This window comes from Gambusia affinis, linkage group LG18 (genome assembly GCF_019740435.1).
Source record: "Gambusia affinis linkage group LG18, SWU_Gaff_1.0, whole genome shotgun sequence".
NCBI classification, from domain to species: Eukaryota; Metazoa; Chordata; class Actinopteri; order Cyprinodontiformes; family Poeciliidae; genus Gambusia; species Gambusia affinis.
Window position 1 is genome coordinate 5,867,517 of NC_057885.1, and position 16,417 is coordinate 5,883,933.

General features: G+C 43.4%; 26 non-coding genes across 26 annotated transcripts; all 26 read left to right on the forward strand.

The window, feature by feature from the left end:
* The first annotated feature begins 307 nt into the window (after window positions 1-307).
* On the forward strand, window positions 308-381 carry trnan-guu. The gene has a single exon. It is a non-coding gene; the product is annotated as a tRNA-Asn (tRNA).
* A 352-nt stretch (window positions 382-733) lies between these two features.
* On the forward strand, window positions 734-807 carry trnan-guu. Its single transcript has one exon. It is a non-coding gene; the product is annotated as a tRNA-Asn (tRNA).
* A 787-nt stretch (window positions 808-1,594) lies between these two features.
* trnan-guu lies at window positions 1,595-1,668 on the forward strand. Its single transcript has one exon. It is a non-coding gene; the product is annotated as a tRNA-Asn (tRNA).
* Window positions 1,669-2,454: 786 nt separating this feature from the next.
* Window positions 2,455-2,528, forward strand: trnan-guu. The gene has a single exon. It is a non-coding gene; the product is annotated as a tRNA-Asn (tRNA).
* A 362-nt stretch (window positions 2,529-2,890) lies between these two features.
* On the forward strand, window positions 2,891-2,964 carry trnan-guu. The gene has a single exon. It is a non-coding gene; the product is annotated as a tRNA-Asn (tRNA).
* Window positions 2,965-3,326: 362 nt separating this feature from the next.
* trnan-guu lies at window positions 3,327-3,400 on the forward strand. The gene has a single exon. It is a non-coding gene; the product is annotated as a tRNA-Asn (tRNA).
* A 355-nt stretch (window positions 3,401-3,755) lies between these two features.
* trnan-guu lies at window positions 3,756-3,829 on the forward strand. Its single transcript has one exon. It is a non-coding gene; the product is annotated as a tRNA-Asn (tRNA).
* A 796-nt stretch (window positions 3,830-4,625) lies between these two features.
* On the forward strand, window positions 4,626-4,699 carry trnan-guu. The gene has a single exon. It is a non-coding gene; the product is annotated as a tRNA-Asn (tRNA).
* A 355-nt stretch (window positions 4,700-5,054) lies between these two features.
* trnan-guu lies at window positions 5,055-5,128 on the forward strand. Its single transcript has one exon. It is a non-coding gene; the product is annotated as a tRNA-Asn (tRNA).
* A 362-nt stretch (window positions 5,129-5,490) lies between these two features.
* On the forward strand, window positions 5,491-5,564 carry trnan-guu. Its single transcript has one exon. It is a non-coding gene; the product is annotated as a tRNA-Asn (tRNA).
* Window positions 5,565-6,359: 795 nt separating this feature from the next.
* On the forward strand, window positions 6,360-6,433 carry trnan-guu. Its single transcript has one exon. It is a non-coding gene; the product is annotated as a tRNA-Asn (tRNA).
* Window positions 6,434-6,795: 362 nt separating this feature from the next.
* Window positions 6,796-6,869, forward strand: trnan-guu. The gene has a single exon. It is a non-coding gene; the product is annotated as a tRNA-Asn (tRNA).
* Window positions 6,870-7,646: 777 nt separating this feature from the next.
* Window positions 7,647-7,720, forward strand: trnan-guu. The gene has a single exon. It is a non-coding gene; the product is annotated as a tRNA-Asn (tRNA).
* Window positions 7,721-8,082: 362 nt separating this feature from the next.
* On the forward strand, window positions 8,083-8,156 carry trnan-guu. The gene has a single exon. It is a non-coding gene; the product is annotated as a tRNA-Asn (tRNA).
* A 1,212-nt stretch (window positions 8,157-9,368) lies between these two features.
* trnan-guu lies at window positions 9,369-9,442 on the forward strand. Its single transcript has one exon. It is a non-coding gene; the product is annotated as a tRNA-Asn (tRNA).
* Window positions 9,443-9,804: 362 nt separating this feature from the next.
* trnan-guu lies at window positions 9,805-9,876 on the forward strand. The gene has a single exon. It is a non-coding gene; the product is annotated as a tRNA-Asn (tRNA).
* Window positions 9,877-10,230: 354 nt separating this feature from the next.
* trnan-guu lies at window positions 10,231-10,304 on the forward strand. The gene has a single exon. It is a non-coding gene; the product is annotated as a tRNA-Asn (tRNA).
* A 789-nt stretch (window positions 10,305-11,093) lies between these two features.
* On the forward strand, window positions 11,094-11,167 carry trnan-guu. The gene has a single exon. It is a non-coding gene; the product is annotated as a tRNA-Asn (tRNA).
* A 355-nt stretch (window positions 11,168-11,522) lies between these two features.
* trnan-guu lies at window positions 11,523-11,596 on the forward strand. Its single transcript has one exon. It is a non-coding gene; the product is annotated as a tRNA-Asn (tRNA).
* Window positions 11,597-11,958: 362 nt separating this feature from the next.
* Window positions 11,959-12,032, forward strand: trnan-guu. Its single transcript has one exon. It is a non-coding gene; the product is annotated as a tRNA-Asn (tRNA).
* A 362-nt stretch (window positions 12,033-12,394) lies between these two features.
* Window positions 12,395-12,468, forward strand: trnan-guu. Its single transcript has one exon. It is a non-coding gene; the product is annotated as a tRNA-Asn (tRNA).
* Window positions 12,469-13,683: 1,215 nt separating this feature from the next.
* On the forward strand, window positions 13,684-13,757 carry trnan-guu. The gene has a single exon. It is a non-coding gene; the product is annotated as a tRNA-Asn (tRNA).
* A 362-nt stretch (window positions 13,758-14,119) lies between these two features.
* trnan-guu lies at window positions 14,120-14,193 on the forward strand. The gene has a single exon. It is a non-coding gene; the product is annotated as a tRNA-Asn (tRNA).
* Window positions 14,194-14,554: 361 nt separating this feature from the next.
* trnan-guu lies at window positions 14,555-14,628 on the forward strand. Its single transcript has one exon. It is a non-coding gene; the product is annotated as a tRNA-Asn (tRNA).
* A 1,217-nt stretch (window positions 14,629-15,845) lies between these two features.
* On the forward strand, window positions 15,846-15,919 carry trnan-guu. Its single transcript has one exon. It is a non-coding gene; the product is annotated as a tRNA-Asn (tRNA).
* A 355-nt stretch (window positions 15,920-16,274) lies between these two features.
* Window positions 16,275-16,348, forward strand: trnan-guu. Its single transcript has one exon. It is a non-coding gene; the product is annotated as a tRNA-Asn (tRNA).
* The last annotated feature ends 69 nt before the right edge of the window (window positions 16,349-16,417 follow it).

The window sequence follows — 16,417 nt, forward strand, 5'->3', positions numbered from 1 at the left end:
AACAACATCTGCTATTCACAGACGATGCTTTTGATAGATTTACATCAGTACATGATCGCCGCATGAAAAAGACGTTGACCAAAGTAAAACTTGGATTCCTCAAAATTTGAACTCTGTTAAGGACAGTATAGAACTCTAATGTTTGGCGATAGATGTGACGGAAAGTTTGAGGTTAAGACAATTCCCCATCGTCTTACCTCAACTCTGTCTTTTGCCAAAGTTATTGCATTGGATTTCAGAAGAGGGCCCGGATTTTGCACAGGTGATGAATACATGCCATGACCACCTGAAGCGATACAGCATCTGAGTCTCTGTGGCGCAATCGGTTAGCGCGTTCGGCTGTTAACCGAAAGGTTGGTGGTTCGACCCCACCCAGGGACGAGTGTTCTTAATCCATAATAGCTGATTAGCACTAATTTTAGAACAACATCTGCTATTCACGAACGATGCTTTTGATAGATTTACATCAGTACATGATCGCCGCATGAAAAGACGTTGACCAAAGTAAAACTTGGATTCCTCAAAATTTGAACTCTGTTAAGGACAGTATAGATCTCAAATGTTTGGCGATAGATGTGGCGACGGAAAGTTTGAGGTTAAGACAATTCCCCATCGTCTTACCGCTCAACTCTGTCTTTTGCCAAAGTTATTGCATTGGATTTCAGAAGAGGGCCAGGATTTTGCACAGGTGATGAATCCATGCCATGGCCACCTGAAGCAATACAGCATCTGAGTCTCTGTGGCGCAATCGGATAGCGCGTTCGGCTGTTAACCGAAAGGTTGGTGGTTCGACCCCACCCAGGGACGATTGTTGTTAATCCATAACAGTTGATAGCTGATTAGTACTAATTTTAGAACAACATCTGCTATTCACAGACGATGCTTTTGATAGATTTACATCAGTACATGATCGCCGCATGAAAAAGACGTTGACCAAAGTAAAACTTGGATTCCTCAAAATTTGAACTCTGTTAAGGACAGTATAGAACTCTAATGTTTGGCGATAGATGTGGCGCACGGAAAGTTTGAGGTTAAGACAATTCCCCATCGTCTTACCGCTCAACTCTGTCTTTTGCCAAAGTTATTGCATTGGATTTCAGAAGAGGGCCAGGATTTTGCACAGGTGATGAATCCATGCCATGACCACCTGAAGCAATACAGCATCTGAGTCTCTGTGGCGCAAATCGGTTAGCTGTTCGGCTGTTAACCGAAAGGTTGGTGGTTCGACCCCACCCAGGGACGAGTGTTCTTAATCCATAACAGTTGATAGCTGATTAGGACTACTTTTAGAACAACATCTGCTATTCACGGACGATGCTTTTGATAGATTTACATCAGTACATGATCGCCGCATGAAAAAGACGTTGACCAAAGTAAAACTTGGATTCCTCAAAATTTGAACTCTGGTAAGGACAGTATAGAAGTCTAAAATGTTTGGGGCAAGCAAAGTTTGAGGTTAAGACAATTCCCCATCGTCTTACCGCTCAACTCTGTCTTTTGCCAAAGTTATTGCATTGGATTTCAGAAGAGGGGCCAGGATTTTGCACAGGTGATGAATCCATGCCATGGCCACCTGAAGCAATACAGCATCTGAGTCTCTGTGGCGCAATCGGTTAGCGCATTCGGCTGTTAACCGAAAGGTTGGTGGTTCGACCCCACCCAGGGACGATTGTTGTTAATCCATAACAGTTGATAGCTGATTAGTACTAATTTTAGAACAACATCTGCTATTCACAGACGATGCTTTTGATAGATTTACATCAGTACATGATCGCCGCATGAAAAAGACGTTGACCAAAGTAAAACTTGGATTTCTCAAAATTTGAACTCTGTTAAGGACAGTATAGAACTCTAATGTTTGGCGATAGATGTGGCGCACGGAAAGTTTGAGGTTAAGACAATTCCCCATCGTCTTACCGCTCAACTCTGTCTTTTGCCAAAGTTATTGCATTGGATTTCAGAAGAGGGGCCAGGATTTTGCACAGGTGATGAATCCATGCCATGACCACCTGAAGCAATACAGCATCTGAGTCTCTGTGGCGCAATCGGTTAGCTGCTCGGCTGTTAACCGAAGGTTGGTGGTTCGACCCCACCCAGGGACGAGTGTTCTTAATCCATAATAGCTGATGAGCACTAATTTTAGAACAACATCTGCTATTCACGAACGATGCTTTTGATAGATTTACATCAGTACATGAGCGCCGCATGAAAAAGACGTTGACCAAAGTAAAACTTGGATTCCTCAAAATTTGAACTCTGTTAAGGACAGTATAGAACTCTAATGTTTGGCGATAGTGGCGCACGGAAAGTTTGAGGTTAAGACAATTCCCCATCGTCTTACCGCTCAACTCTGTCTTTTGCCAAAGTTATTGCATTGGATTTCAGAAGAGGGGCCAGGATTTTGCACAGTTGATGAATCCATGCCATGGCCACCTGAAGCAATACAGCATCTGAGTCTCTGTGGCTCATTCGGTTAGCGCATTCGGCTGTTAACCGAAAGGTTGGTGGTTCGACCCCACCCAGGGACGATTGTTGTTAATCCATAACAGTTGATAGCTGATTAGTACTAATTTTAGAACAACATCTGCTATTCACAGACGATGCTTTTGATAGATTTACATCAGTACATGATCGCCGCATGAAAAAGACGTTGACCAAAGTAAAACTTGGATTCCTCAAAATTTGAACTCTGTTAAGGACAGTATAGAACTCTAATGTTTGGCGATAGATGTGGCGCACGGAAAGTTTGAGGTTAAGACAATTCCCCATCGTCTTACCGCTCAACTCTGTCTTTTGCCAAAGTTATTGCATTGGATTTCAGAAGAGGGGCCAGGATTTTGCACAGGTGATGAATACATGCCATGACCACCTGAAGCGATACAGCATCTGAGTCTCTGTGGCGCAATCGGTTAGCGCGTTCGGCTGTTAACCGAAAGGTTGGTGGTTCGACCCCACCCAGGGACGATTGTTGTTAATCCATAACAGTTGATAGCTGATTAGTACTAATTTTAGAACAACATCTGCTATTCACAGACGATGCTTTTGATAGATTTACATCAGTACATGATCGCCGCATGAAAAAGACGTTGACCAAAGTAAAACTTGGATTCCTCAAAATTTGAACTCTGTTATGGACAGTATAGAACTCTAATGTTTGGCGATAGATGTGGCGCACGGAAAGTTTGAGGTTAAGACAATTCCCCATCGTCTTACCGCTCAACTCTGTCTTTTGCCAAAGTTATTGCATTGGATTTCAGAAGAGGGGCCAGGATTTTGCACAGGTGATGAATCCATGCCATGACCACCTGAAGCAATACAGCATCTGAGTCTCTGTGGCGCAATCGGTTAGCGCGTTCGGCTGTTAACCGAAAGGTTGGTGGTTCGACCCCACCCAGGGACGAGTGTTCTTAATCCATAATAGCTGATTAGCACTAATTTTAGAACAACATCTGCTATTCACGAACGATGCTTTTGATAGATTTACATCAGTACATGATCGCCGCATGAAAAAGACGTTGACCAAAGTAAAACTTGGATTCCTCAAAATTTGAACTCTGTTAAGGACAGTATAGAACTCTAATGTTTGGCGATAGATGTGGCGCACGGAAAGTTTGAGGTTAAGACAATTCCCCATCGTCTTACCGCTCAACTCTGTCTTTTGCCAAAGTTATTGCATTGGATTTCAGAAGAGGGGCCAGGATTTTGCACAGTTGATGAATCCATGCCATGGCCACCTGAAGCAATACAGCATCTGAGTCTCTGTGGCGCAATCGGTTAGCGCATTCGGCTGTTAACCGAAAGGTTGGTGGTTCGACCCCACCCAGGGACGATTGTTGTTAATCCATAACAGTTGATAGCTGATTAGTACTAATTTTAGAACAACATCTGCTATTCACAGACGATGCTTTTGATAGATTTACATCAGTACATGATCGCCGCATGAAAAAGACGTTGACCAAAGTAAAACTTGGATTCCTCAAAATTTGAACTCTGTTAAGGACAGTATAGAACTCTAATGTTTGGCGATAGATGTGGCGCACGGAAAGTTTGAGGTTAAGACAATTCCCCATCGTCTTACCGCTCAACTCTGTCTTTTGCCAAAGTTATTGCATTGGATTTCAGAAGAGGGGCCAGGATTTTGCACAGGTGATGAATACATGCCATGACCACCTGAAGCGATACAGCATCTGAGTCTCTGTTAATCAGTTAAGCGCTGTTCGGCTGTTAACCGAAAGGTTGGTGGTTCGACCCCACCCAGGGACGATTGTTGTTAATCCATAACAGTTGATAGCTGATTAGTACTAATTTTAGAACAACATCTGCTATTCACAGACGATGCTTTTGATAGATTTACATCAGTACATGATCGCCGCATGAAAAAGACGTTGACCAAAGTAAAACTTGGATTCCTCAAAATTTGAACTCTGTTAAGGACAGTATAGAACTCTAATGTTTGGCGATAGATGTGGCGCACGGAAAGTTTGAGGTTAAGACAATTCCCCATCGTCTTACCGCTCAACTCTGTCTTTTGCCAAAGTTATTGCATTGGATTTCAGAAGAGGGGCCAGGATTTTGCACAGGTGATGAATACATGCCATGACCACCTGAAGCGATACAGCATCTGAGTCTCTGTGGCGCAATCGGTTAGCGCGTTCGGCTGTTAACCGAAAGGTTGGTGGTTCGACCCCACCCAGGGACGAGTGTTCTTAATCCATAATAGCTGATTAGCACTAATTTTAGAACAACATCTGCTATTCACGAACGATGCTTTTGATAGATTTACATCAGTACATGATCGCCGCATGAAAAAGACGTTGACCAAAGTAAAACTTGGATTCTTCAAAATTTGAACTCTGTTAAGGACAGTATAGAACTCAAATGTTTGGCGATAGATGTGGCGCACGGAAAGTTTGAGGTTAAGACAATTCCCCATCGTCTTACCGCTCAACTCTGTCTTTTGCCAAAGTTATTGCATTGGATTTCAGAAGAGGGGCCAGGATTTTGCACAGGTGATGAATCAATGCCATGGCCACCTGAAGCAATACAGCATCTGAGTCTCTGTGGCGCAATCGGATAGCGCATTCGGCTGTTAACCGAAAGGTTGGTGGTTCGACCCCACCCAGTGACGTGTGTCTTTATTCCTGAACAGTTGATAGCTGATTAGTACTAATTTTAGAACAACATCTGCTATTCACGGACAATGCTTTTGATAGATTTACATCAGTACATGATCGCTGCATGAAAAAGACGTTGACCAAAGTAAAACTTGGATTCCTCAAAATTTGAACTCTGTTAAGGACAGTATAGAACTCAAATGTTTGGCGATAGATGTGGCGCACGGAAAGTTTGAGGTTAAGACAATTCCCCATCGTCTTACCGCTCAACTCTGTCTTTTGCCAAAGTTATTGCATTGGATTTCAGAAGAGGGGCCAGGATTTTGCACAGGTGATGAATCCATGCCATGGCCACCTGAAGCGATACAGCATCTGAGTCTCTGTGGCGCAATCGGATAGCGCGTTCGGCTGTTAACCGAAAGGTTGGTGGTTCGACCCCACCCAGGTACGATTGTTGTTAATCCATAACAGTTGATAGCTGATTAGGACTACTTTTAGAACAACATCTGCTATTCACGGACGATGCTTTTGATAGATTTACATCAGTACATGATCGCCGCATGAAAAAGACGTTGACCAAAGTAAAACTTGGATTCCTCAAAATTTGAACTCTGTTAAGGACAGTATAGAACTCTAATGTTTGGCGATAGATGTGGCGCACGGAAAGTTTGAGGTTAAGACAATTCCCCATCGTCTTACCGCTCAACTCTGTCTTTTGCCAAAGTTATTGCATTGGATTTCAGAAGAGGGGCCAGGATTTTGCACAGGTGATGAATCCATGCCATGGCCACCTGAAGCAATACAGCATCTGAGTCTCTGTGGCAATCGGTTAGCGATTCGGCTGTTAACCGAAAGGTTGGTGGTTCGACCCCACCCAGGGACGATTGTTGTTAATCCATAACAGTTGATAGCTGATTAGTACTAATTTTAGAACAACATCTGCTATTCACAGACGATGCTTTTGATAGATTTACATCAGTACATGATCGCCGCATGAAAAAGACGTTGACCAAAGTAAAACTTGGATTCCTCAAAATTTGAACTCTGTTAAGGACAGTATAGAACTCTAATGTTTGGCGATAGATGTGGCGCACGGAAAGTTTGAGGTTAAGACAATTCCCCATCGTCTTACCGCTCAACTCTGTCTTTTGCCAAAGTTATTGCATTGGATTTCAGAAGAGGGGCCAGGATTTTGCACAGGTGATGAATCCATGCCATGGCCACCTGAAGCAATACAGCATCTGAGTCTCTGTGGCGCAATCGGTTAGCGCATTCGGCTGTTAACCGAAAGGTTGGTGGTTCGACCCCACCCAGGGACGATTGTTGTTAATCCATAACAGTTGATAGCTGATTAGTACTAATTTTAGAACAACATCTGCTATTCACAGACGATGCTTTTGATAGATTTACATCAGTACATGATCGCCGCATGAAAAAGACGTTGACCAAAGTAAAACTTGGATTCCTCAAAATTTGAACTCTGTTAAGGACAGTATAGAACTCTAATGTTTGGCGATAGATGTGGCGCACGGAAAGTTTGAGGTTAAGACAATTCCCCATCGTCTTACCGCTCAACTCTGTCTTTTGCCAAAGTTATTGCATTGGATTTCAGAAGAGGGGCCAGGATTTTGCACAGGTGATGAATCCATGCCATGGCCACCTGAAGCAATACAGCATCTGAGTCTCTGTGGCGCAATCGGTTAGCGCATTCGGCTGTTAACCGAAAGGTTGGTGGTTCGACCCCACCCAGGGACGAGTGTTCTTAATCCATAATAGCTGATTAGCACTAATTTGAGAACAACATCTGCTATTCACGAACGATGCTTTTGATAGATTTACATCAGTACATGATCGCCGCATGAAAAAGACGTTGACCAAAGTAAAACTTGGATTCCTCAAAATTTGAACTCTGTTAAGGACAGTATAGAACTCTAATGTTTGGCGATAGATGTGGCGACGGAAAGTTTGAGGTTAAGACAATTCCCCATCGCCTTACCGCTCAACTCTGTCTTTTGCCAAAGTTATTGCATTGGATTTCAGAAGAGGGCCAGGATTTTGCACAGGTGAAGAATCCATGCCATGACCACCTGAAGCGATACAGCATCTGAGTCTCTGTGGCAATCGGTTAGCGCATTCTGTTAACCGAAAGGTTGGTGGTTCGACCCCACCTAGGGACGAGTGTTCTTAATCCATAATAGCTGATTAGCACTAATTTGAGAACAACATCTGCTATTCACGAACGATGCTTTTGATAGATTTACATCAGTACATGATCGCCGCATGAAAAAGACGTTGACCAAAGTAAAACTTGGATTCCTCAAAATTTGAACTCTGTTAAGGACAGTATAGAACTCTAATGTTTGGCGATAGATGTGGCGCACGGAAAGTTTGAGGTTAAGACAATTCCCCATCGTCTTACTGCTCAACTCTGTCTTTTGCCAAAGTTATTGCATTGGATTTCAGAAGACGGGCCAGGATTTTGCACAGGTGATGAATCCATGCCATGGCCACCTGAAGCAATACAGCATCTGAGTCTCTGTGGCGCAATCGGATAGCGCGTTCGGCTGTTAACCGAAAGGTTGGTGGTTCGACCCCACCCAGGGACGATTGTTGTTAATCCATAACAGTTGATAGCTGATTAGTACTAATTTTAGAACAACATCTGCTATTCACAGACGATGCTTTTGATAGATTTACATCAGTACATGATCGCCGCATGAAAAAGACGTTGACCAAAGTAAAACTTGGATTCCTCAAAATTTGAACTCTGTTAAGGACAGTATAGAACTCTAATGTTTGGCGATAGATGTGGCGCACGGAAAGTTTGAGGTTAAGACAATTCCCCATCGTCTTACCGCTCAACTCTGTCTTTTGCCAAAGTTATTGCATTGGATTTCAGAAGAGGGGCCAGGATTTTGCACAGGTGATGAATCCATGCCATGGCCACCTGAAGCAATACAGCATCTGAGTCTCTGTGGCGCAATCGGTTAGCGCATTCGGCTGTTAACCGAAAGGTTGGTGGTTCGACCCCACCCAGGGACGAGTGTTCTTAATCCATAATAGCTGATTAGCACTAATTTGAGAACAACATCTGCTATTCACGAACGATGCTTTTGATAGATTTACATCAGTACATGATCGCCGCATGAAAAAGACGTTGACCAAAGTAAAACTTGGATTCCTCAAAATTTGAACTCTGTTAAGGACAGTATAGAACTCTAATGTTTGGCGATAGATGTGGCGCACGGAAAGTTTGAGGTTAAGACAATTCCCCATCGTCTTACCGCTCAACTCTGTCTTTTGCCAAAGTTATTGCATTGGATTTCAGAAGAGGGGCCAGGATTTTGCACAGGTGATGAATCCATGCCATGACCACCTGAAGCAATACAGCATCTGAGTCTCTGTGCAATCGGTTAGCGATTCGGCTGTTAACCGAAAGGTTGGTGGTTCGACCCCACCCAGGGACGAGTGTTCTTAATCCATAATAGCTGATTAGCACTAATTTGAGAACAACATCTGCTATTCACGAACGATGCTTTTGATAGATTTACATCAGTACATGATCGCCGCATGAAAAAGACGTTGACCAAAGTAAAACTTGGATTCCTCAAAATTTGAACTCTGTTAAGGACAGTATAGAACTCTAATGTTTGGCGATAGATGTGGCGCACGGAAAGTTTGAGGTTAAGACAATTCCCCATCGTCTTACTGCTCAACTCTGTCTTTTGCCAAAGTTATTGCATTGGATTTCAGAAGACGGGCCAGGATTTTGCACAGGTGATGAATCCATGCCATGGCCACCTGAAGCAATACAGCATCTGAGTCTCACTGGCCCCTTCGGATAGCGCTTTCGGCTGTTAACCGAAAGGTTGGTGGTTCGACCCCACCCAGGGACGATTGTTGTTAATCCATAACAGTTGATAGCTGATTAGTACTAATTTTAGAACAACATCTGCTATTCACAGACGCTTTTGATAGATTTACATCAGTACATGATCGCCGCATGAAAAGACGTTGACCAAAGTAAAACTTGGATTCCTCAAAATTTGAACTCTGTTAAGGACAGTATAGAACTCTAATGTTTGGCGATAGATGTGGCGCACGGAAAGTTTGAGGTTAAGACAATTCCCCATCGTCTTACCGCTCAACTCTGTCTTTTGCCAAAGTTATTGCATTGGATTTCAGAAGAGGGGCCAGGATTTTGCACAGGTGATGAATCCATGCCATGACCACCTGAAGCGATACAGCATCTGAGTCTCTGTGGCGCAATCGGTTAGCGCATTCGGCTGTTAACCGAAAGGTTGGTGGTTCGACCCCACCCAGGGACGATTGTTGTTAATCCATAACAGTTGATAGCTGATTAGTACTAATTTTAGAACAACATCTGCTATTCACAGACGATGCTTTTGATAGATTTACATCAGTACATGATCGCCGCATGAAAAAGACGTTGACCAAAGTAAAACTTGGATTCCTCAAAATTTGAACTCTGTTAAGGACAGTATAGAACTCTAATGTTTGGCGATAGATGTGGCGCACGGAAAGTTTGAGGTTAAGACAATTCCCCATCGTCTTACCGCTCAACTCTGTCTTTTGCCAAAGTTATTGCATTGGATTTCAGAAGAGGGGCCAGGATTTTGCACAGGTGATGAATCCATGCCATGACCACCTGAAGCGATACAGCATCTGAGTCTCTGTGGCAATCGGTAAGCGCATTCGGCTGTTAACCGAAAGGTTGGTGGTTCGACCCCACCCAGGGACGAGTGTTCTTAATCCATAATAGCTGATTAGCACTAATTTGAGAACAACATCTGCTATTCACGAACGATGCTTTTGATAGATTTACATCAGTACATGATCGCCGCATGAAAAAGACGTTGACCAAAGTAAAACTTGGATTCCTCAAAATTTGAACTCTGTTAAGGACAGTATAGAACTCTCATGTTTGGCGATAGATGTGGCGACGGAAAGTTTGAGGTTAAGACAATTCCCCATCGTCTTACCGCTCAACTCTGTCTTTTGCCAAAGTTATTGCATTGGATTTCAGAAGACGGGCCAGGATTTTGCACAGGTGATGAATCCATGCCATGGCCACCTGAAGCAATACAGCATCTGAGTCTCTGTGGCATTAATCGGTTAGCGCATTCGGCTGTTAACCGAAGGTTGGTGGTTCGACCCCACCCAGGGACGATTGTTGTTAATCCATAACAGTTGATAGCTGATTAGTACTAATTTTAGAACAACATCTGCTATTCACAGACGATGCTTTTGATAGATTTACATCAGTACATGATCGCCGCATGAAAAAGACGTTGACCAAAGTAAAACTTGGATTCCTCAAAATTTGAACTCTGTTAAGGACAGTATAGAACTCTAATGTTTGGCGATAGATGTGGCGACGGAAAGTTTGAGGTTAAGACAATTCCCCATCGTCTTACCGCTCAACTCTGTCTTTTGCCAAAGTTATTGCATTGGATTTCAGAAGAGGGCCAGGATTTTGCACAGGTGATGAATCCATGCCATGACCACCTGAAGCGATACAGCATCTGAGTCTCTGTGGCAATCGGTTAGCGATTCGCTGTTAACCGAAAGGTTGGTGGTTCGACCCCACCCAGGGACGATTGTTGTTAATCCATAACAGTTGATAGCTGATTAGTACTAATTTTAGAACAACATCTGCTATTCACAGACGATGCTTTTGATAGATTTACATCAGTACATGATCGCCGCATGAAAAGACGTTGACCAAAGTAAAACTTGGATTCCTCAAAATTTGAACTCTGTTAAGGACAGTATAGAACTCTAATGTTTGGCGATAGATGTGGCGACGGAAAGTTTGAGGTTAAGACAATTCCCCATCGCTTACCGCTCAACTCTGTCTTTTGCCAAAGTTATTGCATTGGATTTCAGAAGAGGGGCCAGGATTTTGCACAGGTGATGAATCCATGCCATGACCACCTGAAGCGATACAGCATCTGAGTCTCTGTGGCGCAATCGGTTAGCGCATTCGGCTGTTAACCGAAAGGTTGGTGGTTCGACCCCACCCAGGGACGAGTGTTCTTAATCCATAATAGCTGATTAGCACTAATTTGAGAACAACATCTGCTATTCACGAACGATGCTTTTGATAGATTTACATCAGTACATGATCGCCGCATGAAAAAGACGTTGACCAAAGTAAAACTTGGATTCCTCAAAATTTGAACTCTGTTAAGGACAGTATAGAACTCTAATGTTTGGCGATAGATGTGGCGCACGGAAAGTTTGAGGTTAAGACAATTCCCCATCGTCTTACCGCTCAACTCTGTCTTTTGCCAAAGTTATTGCATTGGATTTCAGAAGAGAGGCCAGGATTTTGCACAGGTGATGAATCCATGCCATGGCCACCTGAAGCAATACAGCATCTGAGTCTCTGTGGCGCAATCGGTTAGCGCATTCGGCTGTTAACCGAAAGGTTGGTGGTTCGACCCCACCCAGGGACGATTGTTGTTAATCCATAACAGTTGATAGCTGATTAGTACTAATTTTAGAACAACATCTGCTATTCACAGACGATGCTTTTGATAGATTTACATCAGTACATGATCGCCGCATGAAAAAGACGTTGACCAAAGTAAAACTTGGATTCCTCAAAATTTGAACTCTGTTAAGGACAGTATAGAACTCTAATGTTTGGCGATAGATGTGGCGATCTGTATGTTTGAGGTTAAGACAATTCCCCATCGTCTTACCGCTCAACTCTGTCTTTTGCCAAAGTTATTGCATTGGATTTCAGAAGAGGGGCCAGGATTTTGCACAGGTGATGAATCCATGCCATGGCCACCTGAAGCAATACAGCATCTGAGTCTCTGTGGCGCAATCGGATAGCGCGTTCGGCTGTTAACCGAAAGGTTGGTGGTTCGACCCCACCCAGTGACGTGTGTCTTTATTCCTGAACAGTTGATAGCTGATTAGTACTAATTTTAGAACAACATCTGCTATTCACAGACGATGCTTTTGATAGATTTACATCAGTACATGATCGCCGCATGAAAAAGACGTTGACCAAAGTAAAACTTGGATTCCTCAAAATTTGAACTCTGTTAAGGACAGTATAGAACTCTAATGTTTGGCGATAGATGTGGCGCACGGAAAGTTTGAGGTTAAGACAATTCCCCATCGTCTTACCGCTCAACTCTGTCTTTTGCCAAAGTTATTGCATTGGATTTCAGAAGAGGGGCCAGGATTTTGCACAGGTGATGAATCCATGCCATGACCACCTGAAGCGATACAGCATCTGAGTCTCTGTGGCGCAATCGGTTAGCGCATTCGGCTGTTAACCGAAAGGTTGGTGGTTCGACCCCACCCAGGGACGAGTGTTCTTAATCCATAATAGCTGATTAGCACTAATTTGAGAACAACATCTGCTATTCACGAACGATGCTTTTGATAGATTTACATCAGTACATGATCGCCGCATGAAAAAGACGTTGACCAAAGTAAAACTTGGATTCCTCAAAATTTGAACTCTGTTAAGGACAGTATAGAACTCTAATGTTTGGCGATAGATGTGGCGCACGGAAAGTTTGAGGTTAAGACAATTCCCCATCGTCTTACTGCTCAACTCTGTCTTTTGCCAAAGTTATTGCATTGGATTTCAGAAGACGGGCCAGGATTTTGCACAGGTGATGAATCCATGCCATGGCCACCTGAAGCAATACAGCATCTGAGTCTCTGTGGCGCAATCGGATAGCTGCTCGGCTGTTAACCGAAAGGTTGGTGGTTCGACCCTCACCCAGGGACGATTGTTGTTAATCCATAACAGTTGATAGCTGATTAGTACTAATTTTAGAACAACATCTGCTATTCACAGACGATGCTTTTGATAGATTTACATCAGTACATGATCGCCGCATGAAAAGACGTTGACCAAAGTAAAACTTGGATTCCTCAAAATTTGAACTCTGTTAAGGACAGTATAGAACTCTAATGTTTGGCGATAGATGTGGCGACGGAAAGTTTGAGGTTAAGACAATTCCCCATCGTCTTACCGCTCAACTCTGTCTTTTGCCAAAGTTATTGCATTGGATTTCAGAAGAGGGGCCAGGATTTTGCACAGGTGATGAATCCATGCCATGACCACCTGAAGCGATACAGCATCTGAGTCTCTGTGGCGCAATCGGTTAGCGATTCGGCTGTTAACCGAAGGTTGGTGGTTCGACCCACCCAGGGACGAGTGTTCTTAATCCATAATAGCTGATTAGCACTAATTTGAGAACAACATCTGCTATTCACGAACGATGCTTTTGATAGATTTACATCAGTACATGATCGCCGCATGAAAAAGACGTTGACCAAAGTAAAACTTGGATTCCTCAAAATTTGAACTCTGTTAAGGACAGTATAGAACTCTAATGTTTGGCGATAGATGTGGCGCACGGAAAGTTTGAGGTTAAGACAATTCCCCATCGTCTTACCGCTCAACTCTGTCTTTTGCCAAAGTTATTGCATTGCATTTCAGAAGAGGGGCCAGGATTTTGCACAGGTGATGAATCCATGCCATGGCCACCTGAAGCAATACAGCATCTGAGTCTCTGTGGCGCAATCGGTTAGCGCGTTCGGCTGTTAACCGAAAGGTTGATGGTTCGACCCCACCCAGGGACGAGTGTCGTTATTCCTGAACAGTTGATAGCTGATTAGCACTGATTTGAGAACAATATCTGCTATTCACGGACAATGCTTTTGATAGATTTACATCAGTACATGATCGCCGCATGAAAAAGACGTTGACCAAAGTAAAACTTGGATTCCTCAAAATTTGAACTCTGTTAAGGACAGTATAGAACTCTAATGTTTGGCGATAGATGTGGCGCACGGAAAGTTTGAGGTTAAGACAATTCCCCATCGTCTTACCGCTCAACTCTGTCTTTTGCCAAAGTTATTGCATTGGATTTCAGAAGAGGGGCCAGGATTTTGCACAGGTGATGAATCCATGCCATGGCCACCTGAAGCAATACAGCATCTGAGTCTCTGTGGCGCAATCGGATAGCGCGTTCGGCTGTTAACCGAAAGGTTGGTGGTTCGACCCCACCCAGGGACGATTGTTGTTAATCCATAACAGTTGATAGCTGATTAGTACTAATTTTAGAACAACATCTGCTATTCACAGACGATGCTTTTGATAGATTTACATCAGTACATGATCGCCGCATGAAAAAGACGTTGACCAAAGTAAAACTTGGATTCCTCAAAATTTGAACTCTGTTAAGGACAGTATAGAACTCTAATGTTTGGCGATAGATGTGGCGACGGAAAGTTTGAGGTTAAGACAATTCCCCATCGTCTTACCGCTCAACTCTGTCTTTTGCCAAAGTTATTGCATTGGATTTCAGAAGAGGGGCCAGGATTTTGCACAGGTGATGAATCCATGCCATGACCACCTGAAGCGATACAGCATCTGAGTCTCTGTGGCGCAATCGGTTAGCGCATTCGGCTGTTAACCGAAAGGTTGGTGGTTCGACCCCACCCAGGGACGAGTGTTCTTAATCCATAAAAGATGATTAGAACTAATTTGAGAACAACATCTGCTATTCACTAACGATGCTTTTGATAGATTTACATCAGTACATGATCGCCGCATGAAAAAGACGTTGACCAAAGTAAAACTTGGATTCCTCAAAATTTGAACTCTGTTAAGGACAGTATAGAACTCTAATGTTTGGCGATAGATGTGGCGACGGAAAGTTTGAGGTTAAGACAATTCCCCATCGCCTTACCGCTCAACTCTGTCTTTTGCCAAAGTTATTGCATTGGATTTCAGAAGAGAGGCCAGGATTTTGCACAGGTGATGAATCCATGCCATGGCCACCTGAAGCAATACAGCATCTGAGTCTCTGTGGCAATCGGTTAGCGCATTCGGCTGTTAACCGAAGGTTGGTGGTTCGACCCACCCAGGGACGATTGTTGTTATTCCATAACAGTTGATAGCTGATTAGTACTAATTTTAGAACAACATCTGCTATTCACAGACGATGCTTTTGATAGATTTACATCAGTACATGATCGCCGCATGAAAAAGACGTTGACCAAAGTAAAACTTGGATTCCTCAAAATTTGAACTCTGTTAAGGACAGTATAGAACTCTAATGTTTGGCGATAGATGTGGCGCACGGAAAGTTTGAGGTTAAGACAATTCCCCATCGTCTTACCGCTCAACTCTGTCTTTTGCCAAAGTTATTGCATTGGATTTCAGAAGAGGGGCCAGGATTTTGCACAGGTGATGAATCCATGCCATGGCCACCTGAAGCAATACAGCATCTGAGTCTCTTTAATCGGATAGCGCGTTCGGCTGTTAACCGAAAGGTTGGTGGTTCGACCCCACCCAGTGACGTGTGTCTTTATTCCTGAACAGTTGATAGCTGATTAGTACTAATTTTAGAACAACATCTGCTATTCACAGACGATGCTTTTGATAGATTTACATCAGTACATGATCGCCGCATGAAAAAGACGTTGACCAAAGTAAAACTTGGATTCCTCAAAATTTGAACTCTGTTAAGGACAGTATAGAACTCTAATGTTTGGCGATAGATGTGGCGCACGGAAAGTTTGAGGTTAAGACAATTCCCCATCGTCTTACCGCTCAACTCTGTCTTTTGCCAAAGTTATTGCATTGGATTTCAGAAGAGGGGCCAGGATTTTGCACAGGTGATGAATCCATGCCATGACCACCTGAAGCGATACAGCATCTGAGTCTCTGTGGCGCAATCGGTTAGCGCATTCGGCTGTTAACCGAAAGGTTGGTGGTTCGACCCCACCCAGGGACGAGTGTTCTTAATCCATAATAGCTGATTAGCACTAATTTGAGAACAACATCTGCTATTCACGAACGATGCTTTTGATAGATTTACATCAGTACATGATCGCCGCATGAAAAAGACGTTGACCAAAGTAAAACTTGGATTCCTCAAAATTTGAACTCTGTTAAGGACAGTATAGAACTCTAATGTTTGGCGATAGATGTGGCGCACGGAAAGTTTGAGGTTAAGACAATTCCCCATCGTCTTACCGCTCAACTCTGTCTTTTGCCAAAGTTATTGCATTGGATTTCAGAAGACGGGCCAGGATTTTGCACAGGTGATGAATCCATGCCATGGCCACCTGAAGCAATACAGCATCTGAGTCTCTGTGGCGCAATCGGATAGCGCGTTCGGCTGTTAACCGAAAGGTTGGTGGTTCGACCCCACCCAGGGACGATTGTTGTTAATCCATAACAGTTGATAGCTGATTAGTACTAATTTTAGAACAACATCTGCTATTCACAG